At 41.9% G+C, this 13,434-nt stretch overlaps 1 protein-coding gene across 1 annotated transcript in view; it reads right to left on the bottom strand.

The window, feature by feature from the left end:
* The window catches only part of LOC105842471 (uncharacterized), a 120,953-nt gene extending 107,519 nt beyond the window's left edge, over positions 1-13,434 (bottom strand). Inside the window, exon 1 of the mRNA XM_021352137.3 lies at positions 13,240-13,434. The gene's annotated coding sequence lies outside the window, so the exon portion shown is untranslated. The remainder of the gene's footprint in view (positions 1-13,239) is intronic.

Here is a 13,434-nt window from a genome sequence, read left to right on the forward strand (position 1 = left end):
ATAATTTTGCGGGTTTGATTTTTATTACACGATGTTATTCCTTCACCGTGGAAGTCAACCGTGAACATTTGTTGAGTACGTAGGTATTTCATTAGAAAAATTGATACCCGCCTGAGATTCGAACACCGTTGCATCGCTCAACACAAATAGACCGGACGTCTTATCCTTTAGGCCACGACGACTACACTGACTACTACTTACACTGTAACTATACTGAGACCTTGGAACTTATATGTCAAGGTGGGTGGCGCATTTACGTTGTATATATCTATGGGCTCCAGTAACCACTTAACACCAGGTGGGCTGTGAGCTTAGCAACCCATCTATGCAATAAAAAAAATACAAAGATTATACAATAAATTCAGTTATCAATAAATAGGGTTTTCGACACTTTTAAGGATTTGTTGTAGCAAAAACAAAACAAAATCGGATACCAATAAATAATGTCTTCGGTGTGGCACAAAACTTAAGGTATGTACGTATTGAATAATTTAATAGTTTCGAATTTATAATTTTAGATATTATTCATGAAGTAGTTTTAACAGACGGTCGAAAGATAAACGATCAAAATGGCCTATTAAAACAGACTTCAAATCTGAGGGATATATTTTAAAAGGTCCCAAATTCAAACCGCTTTCGTCCCTAAAGCTATAAACAATAACTTCTTGTTATTGAAAATATTGAATGGTTAGTTGATGTATGGGTTAATTACTTATACGATTTATGATAACGAGAAAGCCCGATACTATTCACTATATATATAAAAATGAATTGCTGTTCGTTAGTCTCGCTAACTCGCGAACGGCTGGACCGGTTTGGCTAATTTTGGTCTTGAATTATTTGTGGAAGTCCAGAGAAGGTTTAAAAGGTAGATAAATATGAAAATGCTCGTAATTAAATAAAAATAACAATTTTGTTTTTCCCTTAATGTGTCCCCCAAAAGTTTAGGGCTTTTATTTATCGATTGAGGCACTACGAAGTCTGCCGGCTCAGCTAGTTTTGTATAAAAATAATCCTTAGTTTCATACTAATCCTAAAAGCTTAAAAACACTTTGACCAAGTATTACATGGACCACTTCCTACGATAGTCAACTTGAATTTCGTAATCAAATTCGATTTTAAGCGGCAAATTCTAAAACGCATATTCTGAGCGGCCTTGAGGAATAAAAACGAACAAATTTCTAAAAGTATTCATAAAATGTATTAACTTGTTCACTAGCACATTTCGTTTTCAATTCGTACGGCAAAATTTGTAGGTACCATAACGGTTTTGCAATTTAACGCTAAACTCCGGTTTCATTTCCGTACGATATCCGTCGTTCTGAGCCAACCGCATCGGTACAAAATGCAATTCATCCATCTCATATAATACATACGCTTGTATAACACACATAAATCGTTGCAGACTTTTTAATTTGAAAGTTGACGAGGAGACACGATTAGTTTTTACTGGTGGTAGGACATCTTGTGAATCCGCACGGGTAGGCACTACCACCCTGCCTATTCCTGCCGTGAAGCAGTAATGCGGTGTGGTTTGAAGGGCGGATAGCCGTTGTACTGTTAAAAATTGAAACCTTACACTCATGTCTCCTGGTGGGTGGCAGCATTTACGTTATAGATGTAGAATAGGGATCGCAGCGCATAAAATAAAAGTTACACTGTTCCAAAATCTTCTGTTATAATAATAATTTAAAAATTAATTTACATTTTTATTACGCCTTGCTCATTTTTTAACTGTCTTCGCCATCTTCCAATTATCTGTCATTCTGTCTGCCATTCTCCCTTTCTTTCCGTTTTCTCTCACTCACATCTTAATGCTCCGTTCCACACTCTTTTCATACGTTCCGTTCTTACCAATCCTACATTTTTTTTTTTTTTTTTTTTTCCACAGGAGAAAATCGCCGGATCCCCACCCGCACGGCAGGTGGGGTATGTGGGAGTCGAACCTCACTAAAAACTCCTGCCGCTCACAGCCGGCGCTCTACCCCGGACCGGGTGGGAACCCAGTCGGAGTTATTGAGACGGCGGGACAGGGTTTACGCAGAGCACATTACATCCATCCCGCCGTCCCCCAGACGCCGGACCGGCGGCCGCCAGCAACATGACCGCCGGTTCCCTCGGTCGACGGGCCAAGAGCCCGATTGGTAGCGCCGCGCTACACCTTCCCCCGGAGCGGTCGGGGGAACGCGACCTACCACGCCGCCCCACGCCTAAGCTCCTCCCCGCACAAAGCGGGTGGAGCCCGAAGCTCTTAGGGGGCCGGGTTACGGACGAGACCCTGGTCCCGACCCCCTGCTCGGCGGCGGCGGGTTTCTGCGTAGTGAGGAGAGCTTTGCCTCACTCGCCCCGCCGCCTCCTTCTGCAAGATGGTGCACTCGCAGAAGTCGAGCATAGCCTTCCAGGACTCGTCACCGCCAAGCATCGACGCCACGACGCCAGGCAGCGACAAGTCCGGTCCTATCTTTGCGACCAGGACACGGCGCTGCACCTCCCAAGCGGGGCAGACAGCGAGCGTATGCTCCGCCGTGTCCAGGTCGTGTCCACAATGGTGGCACCTCGTCGTCGGCTCAGCTCCTATCCGGTGCAGGTACTTTCCAAAGCATCCGTGCCCAGTCAGCACCTGCACCAGACGGAAGGTGAGGCGTCCTCGGCCACGATTCACCCAGTCATAAAAGACCGGGTAAACCGCCTCGACGGTCCGTAGACCCCACGTGGGGTTGGCCAACCGCCTCGACCACGATTCGAGCACGGACCGCCGAGAATGGGCCTTCCGCGCCCGCAGCTCACTTTTGGAGGGACGCGCCACGCCCAGAGCACGAAGCTCACTGCGCCACCGATAGTCGGCAGCGAGCGACTCCGCCTCCAGCTCCCATGGCGGCGTCCCCGCCAACACACACGCCGCCTCGAATGAGACGGTGCGATATCCACGGACCAATCCTACATAGGTGTCTATGGGCTCCGGTAACCACATAACATCAGGTGGGCCGTGAGCTCATCCACCCATCTAAGTAATAAATAAATCACAAATTATTACGCCTGGTTTTGCCTTTTCCAAGTCAGTCAGGGCAGACATAAAACTGTCTAACTAATTTTTTTTGTAATTTTAATGTTAATTTTATTTCATATATGTGATGGTGATATTCACTTTATAGCTTCACTACACTAACGCCATATTATTATGAATGATGACTTTATTAAGTATTATCCTAATCAAAATAAATTTACAGCTCAGTACAAAAACGCTGTTGCCAAACATCAGCCATAACATATCCAGATGAATTATGTAGCTGTGAAACAAATGCAACTTTTGACTGAAATCAAAATATAAAATTAAAATTGCCTTTGAGTTGTGCTAATTCGTTTCATATTTATTGGGTCAGTGTGACTTTAACGTTGCTATACAAAATTATGAGTACCAGTAGAGCGGTGGCTGTGGCCTGGTTAAGAAGAAAACAATACCTTTTTTTTTTTTTTCCTACCTATGCTGATAGCCTTGAGAGGCTATTTCAGCTTCACCCTAACGTGTGTAGGTGAGTTCACGGGGCTCAAACCGGAGAGTTGCTAACACTGACCCTAGCAAAAACAATACCACTAACGAACATTTTCATACTGAATTTTTTTAATTGCCGTAAATACGACTACGTCTTATTTGATTTATAGACGTTACTAATTACCTTTCGTACCCACAGCACGGCGTATGACGAGGCAGACATTTAGAAGCAAGTTCGGGTATTCCTAAATCATCAGACTCCCCAGGCATTTGGGGAGCGCTCTAAGGAATTGTTTGAGACGATCCATCTTGTTTTACCATCGCACCGCCCGTCACCGGAGTAGAGTTCATGCATACTACCTGGGGGCACTGCGTTCATCCACAGTGCGTTTTCAGAGATATTTTTTGCCACATACCATCCGGCTTTGCAATGAGCTCCTCTCCACGGTGTTTCCTGAGCGCTATGACATGTCCTTCTTCTAACGAGACTTGTGGAGAGTATTAAACGGTAGGCAGCGGCTTGGCTCTGCCCCTGGCATTGCTGACGTCCATGGACGATGGTAGCCACTCACCATCAGGTGGACCGTATACTCATCTGCCAACAAGGGCAATAAAAAAAGACAGTACGCAGTTAGCTGAATGAGGCAATGCTGATGCTCGTAAAATCCCTCCCACCTACGAAGCGTTTTACGATGCGGCATATCTGTTTCAATTAATGTCAGATGTGCTCTGACTTCGTTGCAAATCGGTTACAGATGGTTTGTCCCGTTCGTGATTTTTTACTTTCTGTTCGTGAAAGTCGTCGTGGCCTAAAGGATAAAACTTTTTTTTTTTTTTTTTTTTTATGATTGAAAGTTTACTGGTGGCCCGAAGGCCTTTCCAGTTTCACCAGGACAGGTGGGCGAGCAAAGGCTCAGCCAAGAGGGGTGGGATTTGCTAACAACTGCCCGAGCGCCTCCGAAGGAGACCTAACAACTCAAGAGCAATTGTTTCGCGAATGAATCTACTACCGGATCGGAATCACGACCCGCTGAGAAGATCCGGCGAGAAACTCAGCGGGCTGATGCATGGGTTAGGTTGCACGTCGACCTCTTTGTCGAGTTCGACGAGTACGGTTACCGGGGTCCCTAAGCCTGCCCCTAGTATTAGAGCTGAAGGCATCTAATGCAAAGGTTATTGGATCTGATGGATCCGTAAGGACGTGTCTAGGGCGTCGACGGTGACTGGCTCCTGCATGATCAGGATTCGGGGAGTAGTCAGCGGCGGCAACGATAAGGCGATTATCATGACGCATAGCCTTATCGAAGTATCGTTCCGACGCTGACTTCATGTATTTCCGAATTGATTCGAGGCCCAGGTCGTCGTGTAGGTCAACGTTCCTCACGAACCACGGAGCCCCGACAGCTAACCTGCAAAAGCGGGATTGTAGGGATTGGAGGGTGTCTATGTGTGTGCGGGCCGCGTGAGCGAACACCACACTCGCGTAAGTCATGACGGGCCTTATGCAAGTTTTGTAAAGTGTCACCTTGTTCCGAAGGGACATTTTACTCCGCTTACAGATCATGGGGTAGAGTCTACCGAGAATAAACGCGGCACGGTCACGGACTGATTTTATATGCGGGCGGAATGTCATCGATGCATCCAGGGTAACGCCCAGGTACTTGACCTTCCTGGCCCAGGGTATGGGTTGTCTAAAGAGAGTAATCGGGGGTGTGAGATTCCTCCTCCTAATCCGGGAGGAAATCCGTGTGGAGCTTCCCCTCTGAAATAGCACCGCAGTACTTTTCGCTGGGTTGATGTCTATGCGCCATTTTCGGAACCACTGTCCTAGGGCTAGGGCTGCGCTCTGAAGCTTCTTCGCGATTAGGGACTTATTTCTACTAGAATAGTAAACAGTCGTGTCGTCGGCGAATAAAGCTAAATGGGTCGGCGGCGACCGGGGAATATCGTTGACGAATAAGCTAAATAGGAGGGGTGAGAGGACAGAGCCTTGCGGGACTCCAGCTGTGAGAGGTCGTGGGGAGGAGCGGGTTCCCTCGACTCGATATCGAAAAGAGCGGTTCGACAAGAAGTCCCGTATGATGAGCACGAGACTATCCGGCACGCCCATGTTGAATAGTTTGAAAATCAAACCATTGTGCCAGACTTTGTCGAACGCTTTTGCGACGTCGAAGAAGAGAGCTCCCGTGTATAACGGTTTTGGTCGATTAAGCCCCACAAGAATGTGCTCCGTGAGGCGGTGCACCTGTTGAACGCATGAGTGATTTGTACGGAATCCGAATTGTTCATCGATAAGAATGCCCTTGGATGAGACGAAGTCTCTGAGGCGTTTGTAGAGCAGACGCTCATACAGTTTGCCTAGAGACATGAGGAGGCTAATCGGGCGGTAGCTCGTCGGATGATTTTTTGGTTTACCGGGTTTATGTATGCCGATAACGTCCGCTTCTTTCCACACCGCGGGAAAGATACAGTTCGCCATAGCGGCATTGAAAATAGATGCCGACATCACGATGAGTTGGACGGGTAGAAGTTTAATAACGCGGTTGGATATACCGTCGGAACCGGGAGCCTTGCGAGGACGTAGGTCTTTGATCAAGTCTTTAACTTCCATCGGGGTGACGGGTGGTAACGCATCAGAGGGTGGCAAGGAGGCTCTGCGTTCTACCTCACTGTCTACTAATTCTACATGAACAGGGTCCACGGATTGAGTGCTGGGCGTGCACTGGGTTTGCAATGTATCGGCCAGCAGCTCTGCTTTTTCGTCATCATCGAACGCCGCGAGTCGGCCTGAGGGGCCTACGAGGGGGGGCATAGTTACTACCGTATCCGATTTGAGAGTACGAGCTAAGCGGTAGTAAGACCTTTGAGAGGGCGCGAGTCCTTCTAAGAAATCAGACCATCTGGCATCTCGGACTTCGGTGATGCGAGACTTTACGTCGCGTTGTAGGGCACGCATTCGAATACGATTTTCCGCGGTAGGATACCTATCGTACGCACGGATCGAGGCGTTCTTAGCTCTAAGGAGTTCCCTAATATCGTCGGGCAATTTGAAGCGGTGAAGGAAGTCCTCCGCTACAACTTGCTTCGATGACCTATCTAATGTCGAGGTGATGTGTGACGTTACGATGTCTATGGCTTCAGCGGTATCCTGAGGAGACGGGATAGAGTCCGGACTAAACGGAAGCGATGGTGGATCAGATTCAGCCAGGCTGATGCCCAGCGTGTGCCAATCCACCACAGTCCTCGTGACGGGAGGATAAAACGTCCGGTGCATTCGTATGTAGCTATGCACCGGTGTTCGAATCCCGCAGGCGGGTACCAATTTTTCTAATGAAATACGTACTCAACAAATGTTCATGATTGACTTCCACGGTGAAGGAATAACATCGTGTAATCAAACCCGCAAATTTATAATTTACGTAATCACTGGTGGTAGGACCTCTTAGGAGTCCGCACGGATAGGCACCACCACTCCACCTATGTCCGCCGTGAAGCAGTAATGCGTTTCGGTTCGAAGGGTGAGGCAGCCGTTGCAACTATACTGAGACCTCAGAACTTATATCTCAAGGTGGGTGGCGCGTTTACGTTGTAGATGTCTATGGGCTCCAGTAACCACTTAACATCAGGTGGGCTGTGAGCTCGTCCATCCTACTAAGCAATAAAAAAAAAAAAAACAGAATCAACCTCGTTTTCACAGAATTATCTTAGTATATCAAGACAAATACTTGCCATCCAACCAACCGATATACCATTTAATAATAGTGTGTAGAAAGATAATATAGAGCTTTAGAATTGTATACCCTAAAAAGGTTTACTTACGGTGTATAAATTCGAGGTTTAGCCTGTTTTCGGCAGGCAATCCATTTGCTCTAAATAAGATTGTCGGTTCTCGTTTCCCGTATGGCGTAATTTTAAAACATTGTTAAAACTTCATTGTGAATAATGAATACGCCCGCGAAATCACGATAATTAATACTCAAATTAACTTAACATCCGTCTGGTGTAGTGGTAAGTGACATGGTCACTACACTAGGGGGTCGCGGGTTCGAATCCCGCCAAGGGAAGATATTTGTATGATAAATATAAATGTATTTTCCAGGGTTATGGATGTATATTAAATATATGTATGTGTATAATAAAAATCTTACATTTATTTCCGTTATCTGGTACCTGTAACACAAGTTCTTTACGAACTTATCACGGGACCAGTTAACGTGGCGTGATTGTTAGTAAAATATTTATTTATTTATTATTTATTTATTATAAAATTTTTGACAGCGTATTTCCTCAATAATTATTTTAAACTTTAAATCTTTTTCCGATTTCGTGCAAGGTTTAAAACATAGATCGATAAGCCTGACAATAGCTTGGAGTTAGTATCTGAAGTAAATCCGATTCTAGAGTAAATCCTATACAAAGACGTTCACTGTTCTCTATTCAATGCGTATTTTCTTTAGTTCTATCTACTCAGCAAGTAATATTTCCTTGCTACTCCAATTGACCAAGATAGAAACCCAATGTTTCAGATATTATATCATAGAAAAGTGATGCTTTTCTATAGTAACCTAGTCCGAACGTGCCCCTGACTATTCTAGATCGGGTATTTTTTAAACCCGCCATACACATTGGCCGTATGAGGCGGTGTTAAGATATGTAAGTCTCTCAACCCGCGGTCAATAGCGCTTGCTTTGTCTATTAAGAATTGCGGTGTCATAAGAATAGTCCTTAATAGATGATAAGCAATTATATTAGGTATTTTTATTTTATTTTTATTTATTTATTGCATAGATTGGTGAACAAACACAGCCCACCTGGTATTAAGTGGTTACCGGAGCCCGTACACATCTATAAAGTAAATTCCGCCACCCACCTTGAGATATGAGTTCTAAGGTCTCGGTATAGTTACAACGGCTGCCCCACCCTTAAAACCGAAACGCATCACACTGCTTCACGGCAAAAATAGTCAGGGTGGTGGTACCTACCCGTGCGGACTCACAAAAGGTCCTGCCACCAGTAATTACATAAATTATAATTTTGCGGGTTTGATTTTTATTACACGATGTTATTCCTTCACCGCGGAAATCAATCGTGAACATTTGTTAAATATGTATTTCATTAGAAAAATTGGTACCCGCCTGCGGGATTCGAACACCGGTGCATCTCTCAACACGAATGCACCGGACGTCTTATCCTTTAGGCCACCACGACTTCACAACCACTTGCTACCGCATCGCATAATTACACAAGGCTATGGGACAGAATGGTGATTTCCACCCGTTAAAAGTTGTGGGTATATCACCAGTATTTATAAATTCTTAAAGGAAACAGTGAGACAGATATTATACAATGCAATTGAAATTTCGACCTTATAACTCATATAAATAAAATTGGAGTGTCTGTTTGTAATATTGAATTTCCCGCTTTTTACTACATGTCTATGAATACATATACGGTACATACACCAAAATAACATTTTTTACGATTTTTGTCTGTCTGTCTGTCTATTTATTTGTTCCGGCTAATCTCTGGAACGGCTGGACCGATTTTGACAAAGCTTTCACTAATCGGTAGCTGATGATATAAGGAGTAACTTAGGCTACTTTTTTAGACTTCTTCGTCACGCGGCACGACAATAACCGCGGGTAACATCGCGGACTTAGCTAGTAAATAAATAAATCAAATATAGCTTTGCGTTCTAACGTGATTACGATTACAGAGTCTGATAGATGCATTCTCGTCATCTATACTGGCACCTTCCGATATTCGTTTAGACGCTCGTGAAGGTTCAAGTATTAGGGCTCGATAAGAACAGTCGCTTAATAGAAAAACCTCAGGAGAACGTGACTGAAAATCTTGATTTTTTTTCTCATATTTAAAGAGTTTGGCAGCTTATTCATAGAGGTTTCATTAAAACCTCGTTTCGGGATAAACTATTATGCATTCGGACTGCTTTGATAAAAAAAAAATTCTTTATGGATTTTTCTGATTTTTTAATTTTCTAGATTTTTTTTATTTCAGATTTTTTAACGTGAAATTTTCTAGATTTTCTAAATTTTCTTTAAATTTTCTAGTCTTTTATTTCGGAAATGTTATTTACAAACATTTTTAGATTTAATAATTAGTCAGTAGAAATAATCAATGTTCTAACCTATTTTCTTACTTGAATACGTAAATTCCTATTTTAAATATCGGTATAAAGAAAAGTTGCAAATCCAGACCACTAATACGATGGAACGGATCACTTATTTGCTGCCATCCTGCCTACTTTTGTCAAAAAGGAATCGTACGTTTCAGTACGTACGTACCTCTGCACCAAAGCATTGAAATCTTAATGTTATGTCCCAAGGAGCATTTAGATTCTACAGTTTCTATAATCGCTCACCATGCAGTGGGCCGTGAAGTCGTCTGAAGGGTATGATTAGCTCAAAAAAAAGGAAAAACTACACATACTCAGAATTATATTCCAGCTCAAAAAAAACTGAATGATATCATTAAAAATAAATAAAAAATCTATTGATATGTGTGTCGTACAACGTATACAAACTTATAGTTTATACTTATAAATACTTACACTTAATTTTTATACCTACTTTCTTTTTATTAAATTTTGAGACAACCGACATGTGTTTCTGTACGCAATAAATAAAATTCACAGAGGCTTGTAACATAATTATTAACATAGGAAACTGACGTAACGCGATTTCATAGTCACATAATAAACACATCTTCAACCGATGTTATAGCTACACATGGCATGTTATATTTACGATACATAAAACAATACGGTGATTGCTTTTGACCATTATTGAATGACTGATAATTACTGTACGGCTTTTGATGGTGTTTCGACAAAAGCATTACTCGTTGAGATTATTCGTCGTCCATTTTGTTTTATCAATAAAATATATTACCATGTTAGATAAGGACAAAAAAACTATTCGAGTGTAATTTTCATAATTAAATAGTAAATTTAATAGTAATTGTTGACTTTTATTTTGGGAGTAGATTTCTTTGTATGTATTTAAGTAGTTTTATACTTGCTATACAAATAGTAAGTATATGAAAAGTTAATGACATTGTAAATAACTTATTAATTTATCTAAGTTTTGTACATTTAATCCTATTTCATGTGTTTTTTTTATTACATAGATGGGTGGACGAGCTCACAGCCCATCTGTTGTTAAGTGCTTACTGGAGCCCATAGACATCTACAACGTAAATGCGCCACCCACCTTGAGATATAAGTTCTAAGGTCTCAAGTATAGTCTTATCCTTTAGGCCACGACGACTTGTATGCGAGTAGATAATTTTGTAGTATTACCAAATAACAACTCATTGATGATTTAAACTGACTTCTGTATAATACATTTTGTTTTCTAATGTGAAATTTACGTAACCGTTGATTTAAGAAAAGGTGTACGATAAAAATTCAAGAAAAAAATGTTAAAAATATGATATATAATAGTTTTTCTCTCTATTCTTCTAGCATAAGCAGTGGCTTATCCGACGTCAATTTTCCTTAGAAACGTGATTGGAGGGATGAAAAAAACAAGAAAAGGTACATACATACCAAATAATGTATTTTGTCCATGTAGGAGTAAAAAAAATCCACATATACTACAGAACGAACGAGATCGCGAAACAAAAAACATGACAATTTAAACACTGACCCACTTCGAAACCGCAAGAAACTACGGGCAGTGCCCTTTTAAGGCGGAATTAAAGTGACCTCTTTGAGGTTATGGAAATTTCTCGAAACTTTTTAAAACGAATCAATAAAATAATATAATGTTTTTATTATAACGTTTAATATTTCTCTGCGGTTTTCAGGGGCAAACAAAATTACTATTTCGGTTTAATCTCGCGTTATTTTGGAAGTTCCGTAGACTACAGTTTTCGTGGTCACGGATGAATATAACGACAACAAAAAACGCGAAATAAAACCGTAAAAGTATATGTAAAAATGTGACGTTTATGAGTATTGACAATATTTTAACTTTGTGAGAAAAATATGTACTAAACTTATATAATTCAAGATAAATAATTTAGTTCATGTTCCAAATATGTTCAGTTACGTATGTATCTATCAGTTGCCTTCAATGTTGAGAGAATATTTAATAATAATGCAATTCAATGTAATATATTTGTATTTTAAAAAAAGGGCTTAGTAATATGCGTTTTATGAAATGTACTATACAAATAATAAATATTCTAGTTATCCTTAGTCCGATCTAATTTCGGTTGCATTTTAATTATACGCTACTTTGAATTTTTGATGTTTCAAGCTCTTGCACCATTGCAATTGTCGACTGCAAGTTCTTATGAACAGTTTTCGCTGGTGGTAGGGCCTCTTGTGAGTCCGCACGGGTAGGTACCACCACCCTGCCTATCTCTGCCGTGAAGCAGTAATGCGTTTCGGTTTGAAGGGTGGGGCAGCCGTCGTAACTATACTGAGACCTTAGAATTTATATCTCAAGGTGGGTGGCGCAATTACTTCGTTTATGTCTATGGGCTCCAGTAACTACTTAACATCAGGTGGGCTGTGAGCTCGTCCACCCATCTAAGCAATAAAAAAATAAAACGTTAGTTCTGAGTACAGCGTGCTATCTGTCACTCTACCTGCGAGCTTCAAATCATTCATACCTAGTGACTATTCTTACCATAAATCTCTAACCTAATTTCTTCTACTCCTATATATCTTGAGCACTAATGGTGTTAGATGTGTTGTGGGCTAACAAGATCCCACCCATCACGCTATCTGCTCTGAGGATCATCCTTGTTAAATTATGAATTCAGAAAGAATGATGCACGTTGCATTTTCCCGGGATAAAGGGTGATTTGTGTCACTCTCTGGTCAATAAAGTACCAATCGATTTGTTTATTCGTATACCCGTAAAATCCCGAAACAGCTAACACAGTCGTCGTATTTATTATAGATAAAACGCACAGCGTTACCAGAGGAATAACATATACCATAATAAAAAAATCCTAAGCATGATCATATCGAACTATTAAACTATCTTTTTGCGAAGTTTCGTTAAAATCCAACCAGTAACGTTTGATTGAATATTAGTAGGATTTTAATATTTTATATTCTAAACATTACTATAAGTAAATTCCATCAAATTTATCATAATAAATTTTGGATAACCAACCACAGACTAGTTTTTTTTGAGTCGTCGGACCGTTTATTATGATTTTATGAAGCATAATATAAAAACGCATTGACTGAACTTCTAAAATATTCCATTGACGCAACGTTTATCTAAGACAAACATGAATCTCTATACAAATAGATAGCTAGTTGAATTACAACGAATGCGACAATAAGGACGGGCACATCGATAAAATACGATTTGGAATGTTTTATGTAATGATTGTGAGGGTGCGTGTCTCCGGGGGCGCTCTGTGAACACACCTCGCAGATAAGCGCGTGTTTCCAATAACAAATGATACGACCCGCCTTCGGTTACGTAAACCTTAAAAGAATTTGATGAATATTCCGACAGAAACGAGCGAAGGTTAACAATCGATAGGAAAAAAATGTTTCTGGGCAGAAAAAAAACAAAAACCGCGGCTAATGTAATGAGAAAGTGGCAACGACGAACGGGTCGCGGTAAACATCACACGCGCAGCCGCATAAATTGTCTCCTGGCTATTAATGCTATCGGAAAAACCATTATTTACTAACGGTTAGTGGAGCGAATGCGTGTTTACCAAGGACGGGCGCTCGCGAGCTGGGTACTCACGCTGTTGGGGGCTAAGGGCAGTCCCGGCACCGGTCAGCTCGGGCAGCCCATTGATGAACTCCGACGGCAGTAGACGCGAGTCACATGTCAGCGAGCGCGCGGCGGGCGGGGTCGCCGGCGACCGCGGCGTGACTGCCGGCCGCACGTGGTCTCTCAGGTATCAATTAATCGATGCGCAGTGCGAGCGGTCGCGGC

This window comes from Bombyx mori, chromosome 17, assembly GCF_030269925.1.
Source record: "Bombyx mori chromosome 17, ASM3026992v2".
In the NCBI taxonomy this organism is placed as follows: domain Eukaryota; kingdom Metazoa; phylum Arthropoda; class Insecta; order Lepidoptera; family Bombycidae; genus Bombyx; species Bombyx mori.